Here is a 10,434-nt window from a genome sequence, read left to right as displayed (position 1 = left end):
TCTATATTTGTTTTTTTCATTGTATATATATTACCTACTGGTGGTCACCAATAGGTAGTTAAAGTTAGGACCTAGTTTCCACAGGAAAAGCATTTTTTGAATTGGCAATATCTTTGGCACCGTTTGACCAATCAATGGAAAAATGTACGTTTCTGACCGCCTCATGAGTGGTTGCATCCTAATTTGTCAGATTGAACTGCCAACTACTAGTCGGGCGGTTCCCATTCTGATACATGTCCGACTGACATAGTAATAATGACCTTATATTTTTGTTAAGTTGTTTTGTAAAATGAGGCTGCTATTAGAATGTTTTAGTGGTTAGCTGCATCTGTTACAGGTACATATGCCAGAGCTATTAATGTTTCCATTGCGAAGGCAAACTGGCTGTTTGTGACATATTATCCGCATAGTGCATATTTTTGCAAAGGATTCCAAATGCTTTGGGTGAAATGGTAAAAGCTGCTTGTGTGTATAATTTAAATATTGTTTGTATTAATGTCTGTTCAAAGTCCTCTATCATTTTGTGTGTAGAGTATTGTTAGTTTTTATTTTAATGTGGTTTAAAAGATCCTAATAAGTTTCACTTTGTTTGTTAGGCAACAGTGCATTATTAAAGTCCTCTCATCATCCACGTTTCACATTGGCATACTCTTAGGAGGATATTTTCATTATGCTTATATTTCTGTCATTATTGTATTTGTTGTGTAGGAGGATGGTTTCTTCCTCATTTGTAGTGGCTGTGCTCTGGAATCTGTATGTATCGGTATCTTCTTGGAGCAGTAGAGGTTTGACTTGCAGCTTTTCATATCATGATTTTAGTCATGTTAAAATAGAAATTTCTGATAGCTGAACTATATTGTGATCAGGTTCTTTAGAGAGTATGACTTTTAACGTTTTAGTAGTGGGCTCTTGGAAATTAGTGCTTGCCACGTTTAAAGCTTGAAATACATGCCTCACTATTGCAATTACATGTGGTGGATAGTTGTGTTCTCTGGCATTAATCGCAATATTGTTTTTCCATTGTAGTCCTCCCGTAATAAGGGGTCACATGCCAAATTACATTGCATAATATTTAGTCCCTGTCCACTCCCCAGCTGTGAAAGCAATTGTTTGCTTTTTTGTGATGTGAAGAAATTATATATGTAGCTCTTTTTGTCATTCTGTCAGGAAGTAGCATAATTTAAAAATATTTCTTTGTTAAAAATGTTCATTGTGTTGGCTAATGTAACATTAACATGTTCCAAAACATTTTATATTTTATACTTACATATGTGCTTTTGATTTAAGATGCACAGGAGTTTCATCTGTTTCTGTTTGATGTCAAGATTTGGCTCAGGCGGGCTTTCCTTTTCTGTTGGTGAGAAAATGTTTGTTTTAGTTATTTGTCAAAAATACAGCTTTGGTCAGCTTTTTGGGGTGGTGGCATTTTTAGTTTTAAGTTAAAAGTCTAGGAGTTGTTTTATTGTTACAACTGTGTTTATTTTACTTACTTGGAACAACTCAAAGTTTACCAGTTGCTGGAGTGCTTATATAGGGGCTGATTATGATGTTGGGCGGAAAGCCTTTTCCAAAAGTCGGATCCCCCTAGACTCTGTCGGAACCCTTCTGACCGCCTCATTCAGTTTACAATCAGACCAATTACGATGTTCTCTGTCGGATTGTAAACCGCTTGGTCTTTCCGAATCGGTTGCGACCAGCTCTCAGAGAATTGCTAGGTCAAAATAACCAGTCCGTGAGCTCAGCTAGCTTGCTTTGGTTCTGTGAAAGGAGGGTCGTGCATACAGGATATTCTTTTCCCTGCGGCCTTTCTGCGTTTGCAGTCCTGCTGTCTGGCCCCTGCCTCGTCAGCCCTCCAAGTGCCTTGTGGCTTATATCTTTTTTATGCATCAGGCCATTGTTCCCTCTCCCTCCCCTCTCCCTCTCCCAGCTATGCCCTCTATGTTTTGTGTCTTTTTTAGGTTTCGGCTACGCAGCGCGCATGAGCTGTTTAGGAAAGAGACCTTTAGCCATCGGTTCTCTTTTTCACCCAAAAACGTGCATGCGTTCCATTGCCTTCAATGGCAATGCATGCACGTTTGGCGATTCCCTTGCGGGAGCGAGCAGCTGGCGCCATATGTTATCAATTTTCACGCCTTGCTGCTCGCTTCCGCATGAGAATCGCGCAGGCCCCCTCCTCTCTCCCCTCTCCCTGCATCCGCGAGAGGCGTGCACGCGCGCTTGTGCTTGTCCAGTAATGTTTCGGCGCTGCCATGAAAGAGGAAGAAGCTGTACTTTAAATGATCCTACTCCGAATGCTTTAAGTAGACTTTGGCAAGATCGTGAAGGTTTTTTTTCTTTACTGGTGTTTGAGTAAGACGTAGTCGGCGTGTATGCAGGTGGCGATACAGTGTTATTTTGTATTTCCAGGGAAACCAAGCGCCTGTTGTGTGTTACTTCCGTCTGCAAGCTACTAAATGAGTCCTAATCACACTGTCGACATTTCATGCTAATGGCCCTGTAAGTAGTTAGCTCTTTTTATTTTGCCCTTTAAATGTTTCTGTGGCTATGTGCTGTGATTTTAGCGATGCGATCATATTATGTAGTGGTAATGGCACATTTGTCGGCTGAAGGTATATAAACCTGTCTCGGTGCAAACATGAAAAGTGATGATATTTCAGTCGCCATCTGTCTCCAGATCCTTAATAATGCCACCCTACTGATTGGTCCTTTGTATAATAGTCTTATAAGTGTGAGGTGAATAATACAGGTCTTAGAAATGAAAGTACTACATTGTGCCACACCAAATCTATAGGTACAACAAGGGCAGCTTTCAAGCATGGACAAAGGCCTTCAGTTTGGATTTTGTATAGTGAATGCATACAGAAGCATGTAACACAGACAGCGATGACCACACATACCTGCTCCTTGGCAGTCAGAGCATTAGGCCTACAGAGATACGTGTGCAAACTTGCAACACACATGCAAGCAGCCATGCACACAAAAAACACAAAAATGCGCACTGACCTACCTTATTTCCAGCCCATACACTATCGTTTCACGATTGTAATTAGACCTTGTAGTAAACGTCAAACGCTTTATTTTCAGAAAAAAAGCTCCCCGAAAGTTCACGTTCCCCAGCGCTAATAAAACAAAGTCAAACCTGACTACACGAACTCCGCCCACCGTTAGTTATGTGGCCTCTTTCATTGAGAGTCTTGCATTGTTTCAGATGACTTTGGTTTTACAAATAACAACTGAAGAATACAGTTGATGACACACTGATAGAAGTAAAGCATGTTCCCCTGCAGGCATTTGGCGGATGGCCCCTGCGCTTCCAAATACATTAGAAAAACAACGGAACATTTAAAAAGACGAGACATGGCAAATCATTCATTCAGGTACTATGAGACATGAGGGAAGAAAGTGCAGTAATTCAAATAGAGGGAGGTCCTTTTAATAATTATAATGTTGTCAAAACGTTTTATTTTTAGATCAGAATAGTAAAGCCCTGAAGAGAGTTTGGTGATTTAATACCTGGACTCGAAAAGCGTCGGCACAAGCCTCGTAGTACACCGAGGCGCATTGATTCACACTCACATGAAACCGACAAACTGGTCTTTTTTGTTTGAAAAAACTTTATTGTTTAAAATGTATTGATGTTATAAATGATGCTTTAAAACTTTTTTTCATGTAATGTTGAATTTACTTTTGATCAACTTGCATATGTGTTTTGACAAATATCACTTCACTTTCGTATGAAAATTGTATATGATTTTGATTTATGTCTTTTATTGATATAATTTGTTTTAATTAATCACAGTAATTTGTTATGTGAGTTGAAGTTGAAATGCCAATGGTAATCTTTTTTCACATATGAACACACGTTAAAAAAAAATGAAAAAAATGAATGGATTGATAATTAAATTTTCATGGTAAACAGAAGAAACGTGTTTATCATTTCTGCTTTCAGTAACTGCAAGAACTAAATATATTAAGGGTAGGCAAATCTTTTGTGTTTAAACTGTTTTCCTATTATAGCATAGTGTTCCAAGATTGTGGTGGGTTGGCAGTACTTCCCACTGCGTTTGAAAAACCATAAAAATTCACTGAAAAAACAAAGGTGTAGGGACGTTATATTTGGAAAATAGAATAAAAAAAACCTTGGATGTTATAGTTGGGCTGACACTTAAACATATAAAACCATGAACATTCAGCAGTTATAGTTACCTGAGCTAACTATAACTTACGTCTCCGCAATCCCTGCTTATGACCTTATATCTTACATCACTCTGACACAGTCAGTGACATCACTAATGACATCTCTGATGACATCTCAAATGGAATCACTGATGACATCAGTGATGACATCATCCACAGAACCACTCACACACCCACTCACACAACCTCGCATACACCAACTCACACACCCACAGAACCACTCATGTACCTATTCACTGAGCCATACAACCACACACACACACACGCTCACAGAACCACAGAGTCACTCACACACCCGTTCACTCACCTGTGCAGGTGCTCATACAGCTACTAACTCAGGCATACAGCTACTCACAAAACCACACAATTTCCCATATAACAACTCACTCAGACACACACTCACCTTTACAGCTACTCACACAAACACTTGTTCAACCATACAACTGCCTACACAGATATTCACTCATGCATACAACCTCTGAACACAGCTACACACCCACCCATGCATACACCCAAACATCAGTCTCCAATACAGTCACTTGCACAGCAACTCACTTATCCAAAAACTCCCTCATACAACCAAACACTCACCTATACAGCCAGTTATATACCCTTTACTCACCCATACAGCCAGTCATACACAAACTTACTCACCAATATAGTCACTAACACACCCAACCGCCCACTCACCCATTCATACTGCCACTCACACAGTCAGTTGGTCACTGATTCAGCAACTCAGACACACACACACACACACTCACCCACCCATTGAGCTACCCAAACAATCAACCACTCACTTATACAGCCACTCCTACTCCCACTCACCCATACAGCTACTCACACAGTCACAAAAAACTAGTAGCGTTGTGGTCTAGCCAAATGTGCTCCAATGCAGAACGTCACAAATCTCAATAGGGTATCAGGGGAGAAACATCATCCTCAATGGTCGGCAGTCAGAGTCAGACTGACTCCCAGCCGAACGTGTTCATGGACCACGCTCCTAGGAATCTGAGGTTCCCTTATACGGGTGCTCCATTGGGGCTAAAATTTCTCCCCTAATATCCTATTGGGATTTGTGACATTCTGCATTGAAGGACCTTTAGATAGACCACAACTGTACTTGTTTTTTGATCCAAAGGACCAATATAGGGCTCAAGGATGGTTATTGCTGTGAAGATGTAAGTTCTGGAGATTTTGAATCGCAATTCACTCAGCTTTTTGCCCTGAAGAAGTCCATCCTTGGACAAAATGCGTTGGCTGCCCAAATGTAATGAAAAATTTGCAATAAAAGAAGACTTTAAAAAAAACAAAAAACTTTATTTAACAGTTTTTCGTCTACAACTTACCATAATGCATACGGTGCTACCATCGTCATCATACAGTAACCAGATCAAGTAAGCAGTAATCCACACAGTGTAACAGTTGTACATTACAACATGTTAGCAGTTTACAAATCAAGCTAGACAATGTCACGTCATTAGTACACCCCTCTATTGATCCCTTGATTGCATGTTGGGGGAATATCCAAGCTCACAAGTGGTATGTAGATGGAACAGGGGACAGGATCTGCCCACCCCAGTCTGAACACCCCCTGGAGGTAGTTGAGATGGCACAACAGCATCAAGTTCCTGTAGGTAGTCTTTTAAGAGCGCCCAAATATCCCTTGGCCTCGACGTCGCGGAAAGTGTTGATGCAAATAATTCCCCATTAGTATTATAATAAATGAAACTGTTTAACCATGCTTTGGCAGTGCGAACAAATGTATCGCCCCAATGTAGAGCTAACTCACATTTAGCAAGTAGGAGCGCAATGGAGGTGAAGCGGTGTATTTATTTTGGGAATGTAACGAACGTAACCTAGTAGGGCCACTTCTGGTATAGGGTGTATGTCCAGGTCCATCATCTGTGAAAGGATTCTGTACACTGCTCTCTAGAACCCCTTAATGTTCTCACAGTTCCAAACTGTGTGGAAAAAGTCAGCATGCAGGGTCCCGCATTTAGGGCATCTGTGAGGTCTGGAGGGATGAAGTGAATTAAGTTTGGAGGGGGACATGTAGGCTCTCCATAAGAACTTAAAATGAATCAGTTTGTGGTGACTACTTAGGGAGACTTCCTTTGTTTAAGTGCAGCATAAGGACCAATAGAAATCCTCTATGGCAGTGGTTCCCAAACTTTTGACTCCTGAGGACCCCCATTGAGTCACCACTGGATGCTGGGGACCCCCAAGCAATTTGTAGGATTTAAATTTCAAACATTAAAACAGTATTTTGAAACAGATAAACACACGCGTGCACCCAAAACAAATACTCTAATCACTAATGATTTTAAGGGCATATTTACAAGTCCCTATCACCATGGGAACATCACTTTTTGAGACGTTCCCGTGGCGATAGGGGTTTCGCCTTATTTACAAGGCAACGTTAAGCCACTTAACATGGCTTAACGGTGCCTTGTAAATAGGACCCCCTTTCACACAATGCTTAGCGTGAAAGGGGTGGGCAGTGGGTATTGCGGTGGTTGTTTCCCCTGCAACACCCATTGATTTTGACGCTGCCCCCTATTTACAAGGGCATCGTAAATGGGAGGCAGCGCAAAAATCAAGGCCATGCAAAACCTGGTCTTAACTTGGCAAAACAAGGTGAAATACTTCAATCTTTAAACAAAATTAAATGTTTTTAACTTCCATGTGTGGTGCATTAAGCAGCACACATAGAAGTGACAAAACAACATTTCAAGAGTGTTTATGTGCAGGAAGGGGAACCTTCCTGTACATAAACAATCTTCCCCTGAGAAGTGTAGCGCCAATGCAGGGAAAACGCTGGGCTGCACCATATTCTTGTACTATTGGTGCAGCCCTGCGTTTCTGAAGTGGCGGAGTGTGTTGTTAAGACAAGGAGGCTAACCACGCTCTCCACCACTTCTGTTGTATTTTATATTGAAAGAATTTGCAAGAAATCGAAAAAGGTTAATGGGAAGGTTGGCGCTGCATCTCCATGACTAACTTTTCATTGGTTGGTTTTACTTCGCTGTACGAGGCTCCTGCTCCTGCCAGGGCCAGACTGGAAACCCAAAGCAGCCCTGGCAAATGATTTCAGACCAGTCCCCATACGGTGCTCACCAAGTGCAGTGAGTGAGCCTGACCACTACAAAGGGGGCTTTGGGAGGCTCTCCCCCCTAAGAAATTTAGGAAACAATGGTGCAGTCTACAACACATTTATCATTATATATTAAATTGTATTAGCTTTAAAGATATTAAATGAGGACCTGACTTTGCACCAGAATACGAAAATCTTTTTGGGGGTTCTTCAATGATTCCCCCACTATCACCCTCCAACAGTGTTTCTCATCTCTCCCTATCCCCTCTGTCACATATATTTCATATTTTATAGCAGCTCTCATTCCATTGTATGATTTCAGAGCAATTTACATCACACACATATAGAGACAGTGAATCATACGTGTAAATCAGTGTATAAAATGTTTTACATAATTCAAAGGGGACTACAAGGTGTAGAACTCACGTGTCATTCATACTGGAAAGCATTTTTAAAGAGTGCTTGGTCTGGAGAAGAACAAACACAGTATTCAGAACATAACACAGTGGCTAGCATTGACTTTAACAATAAAAATGTATTTCCACCCAAGTAAACCTTTTTAGCAGCATCAGGATAATGGAAGACTGGGAAAAACATAAGTCACAAACTTGTACCTTGCAGTTTGCAAGCAGCTGTTTGATGACAGTTTATAGGTCACTGTGCTAGATTACGATTGTCACTTATGAAGTGCACTTTAACAATAGAATCTGTCTGACAAAAGCAGTTTTGTCAAATAGTGTTTTTTAAAATGCATGGTACATGTTCTTTGCAGTAGGCATATCAACCCTCTGTGCTACATTAGATAAGTCAAAGCTGCTGCTGGACAAAACTCTCATCTCTCTCCAGCAGGGACTTTAATCACTGGCACTTGACACTTTTATTGTTCTTTGAAAACTTCATTTCAAACAAGATACTTTGCAGCGCTTTCAAAACTGCTGCCTGCGGACCCCCAGGAATGTGTCAGGGACCCCTGGGGGTCCGCCGACCACAGTTTGGGAAACACTGCTCTATAGGATGTCCCAAGTCACGTTCCCAGGTCTCACGAATTTTAGCATCTCTAGTAAGGACTAGTGTCATGCAGGCCTTATAGAACTTGGAAGTTAGATGCCCCCCCCCCAGTGCTGCTCGTAATGAACAAGGTCAGAGGTACAAATGACTATGGTTCAATTGAGAAGTCAGAAACCAACGCCCGCAGTGTGCTGCGAAGCCTGCTGAGAAGAAAATGGTCCATAAAAGACGCATTGCTAAATCTAATGTCCGCTGTACTGTGAAACACATGCCTGTTTGTAAATAACTCACTAGAAGTGTCTAGGGAGTATTTAACCAAGGCACGTTGTACTAGCTTTTCTTCGGTGATGGGTAACCAAGGGTTATTGAGTAATGGAAACGCTAAAGAGTATAAATTGTGACCGCCAGTTATTCGTGCAATTTTCCTCCAAACCCAACAGGTGGTAGATACTGTTTGAATGCCTGCGGGGTCTCTTGGGAACCCTTTTGGCAAGATTGTTTGAAGTGGAGCCGGGAAAACCAAGTCGACTTCTAACTTCGAATAGGCACATGGATCTGGGTGATACCATGAGTGTGCATAGCTGCACTGTGCAACTAAATAGTAGATATGAAGATTTGGAACTCCCAGTCCACCCCTATTGTATGGTAGTGTCTAAGGTCCAGATGTAGGTAGCGAAATACCGGTCGGTAACGGCCGATTTCGGCCGTTACCGACCGGTATTTGGCTTTTGACATGTAGGTGGCTCGGAATTTACAGAATCGGTAAATATACCGATTCTGTTAATCCATATGTAGGTGGCACAGTTTGCAGTGCCACAGGCCCTTCGGATTTCTTATTTTACCACCCAATCCTATTGGGTGGTAAAATACCGAATTCCAGTGTACATGCACATATGTGCATGTACACTTATGCCATGTGACACACAGACATGCCCTTAGGGCATGTCTGTGTGCCACATGGCACACAAGCCTGCAATTGGGGTGCTACAGGGTTTCAAAATGACACCCAATTCCCCCTGCCAGGATTCGGTATTTACCGATTCTGTTATTACCGAATCAGTAGTTCCCATTGATTCCCATGGGCTTCAAGGCCCATAGGAATCAATGGGAAATACCGATTCGGTATTTACAGAATCGGTAAATACCGAATCTTACAGATTTGATAATTGAAAAATAAAAATTAACTACATCTGCCTACTTCTAATTTACCTACTCTTAAATACCGAATCGGTATGATTTGGTATTTAAGAGTAGGTAAATCGGAATTACCTACATCTGGCCCAAAGTGTCCCAACTGACCCTTGCTCTTCTCCCACCCCAAACCAACCTAATAAAGTGTGATCGAAGAGTGCGAATAAAACTATTGGGTAAGGGGATGGGTATGTTTGGAACAAGTACAAAAACTTAGGGAGAACAACCATTTCGACGATTGTCACCCTCCCTGCTAAGGAGAGGGGGAGCTTGATCCAGCGTTTCACCTGTTGCTTCAAGGTGTGCATAGCTGGGCTGTAATTAAGCAACACCACCTTCGCAGTTTCAACATGTATTTGAATCGCCAGGTATCTGGTTTTATCACTTCAGAGGGTATTTATTGAGCGAAGTATAGGCTGAGGAATTGGGTAGTGCATTGGAAATGCTAAAATAGAAGAAAGTGATAAATATATAGAACCATATGTACCATAAGTTTGTGGATGTGGATGGTGTGGGCTGGGTATTGCCAAATGGGTTAATGAGCAGCATTTCTGGCCCTGACCATGGTCAGTCTCAAACAGGCTCAAACAGGCAACTGCCCTTGTCCTCTCTGCCCTTAACAGGCTCAAACAGGCAACTGCCCTTGTCCTCTCTGCCCTTAACAGGCTCAAACAGGCAACTGCCCTTGTCCTCTCCGCCCTTAACAGGCTCAAACAGGCAACTGCCCTTGTCCTCTGCGCGCTTAGCTGAGACAACCTAACCATGGCCTTTTATAGCCCTAGTAATCGGGTGATCCCTTCAGCCAATGGGAACCCTAGCCCTAACACTATCCAATCACAACACTAGCCCTACAATCTATAACCAATAGGAGACCAGGAAATTACAGCCAATCTTAGCCCTAGTCCAAGCACCCAATCAGTTCAAAAACCCTGATCTCTACG

This window comes from Lissotriton helveticus, chromosome 7 (genome assembly GCF_964261635.1).
Source record: "Lissotriton helveticus chromosome 7, aLisHel1.1, whole genome shotgun sequence".
In the NCBI taxonomy this organism is placed as follows: domain Eukaryota; kingdom Metazoa; phylum Chordata; class Amphibia; order Caudata; family Salamandridae; genus Lissotriton; species Lissotriton helveticus.
The sequence above is the reverse complement of the archived record's forward strand: the minus strand, read 5'-3'. Positions refer to the sequence as shown.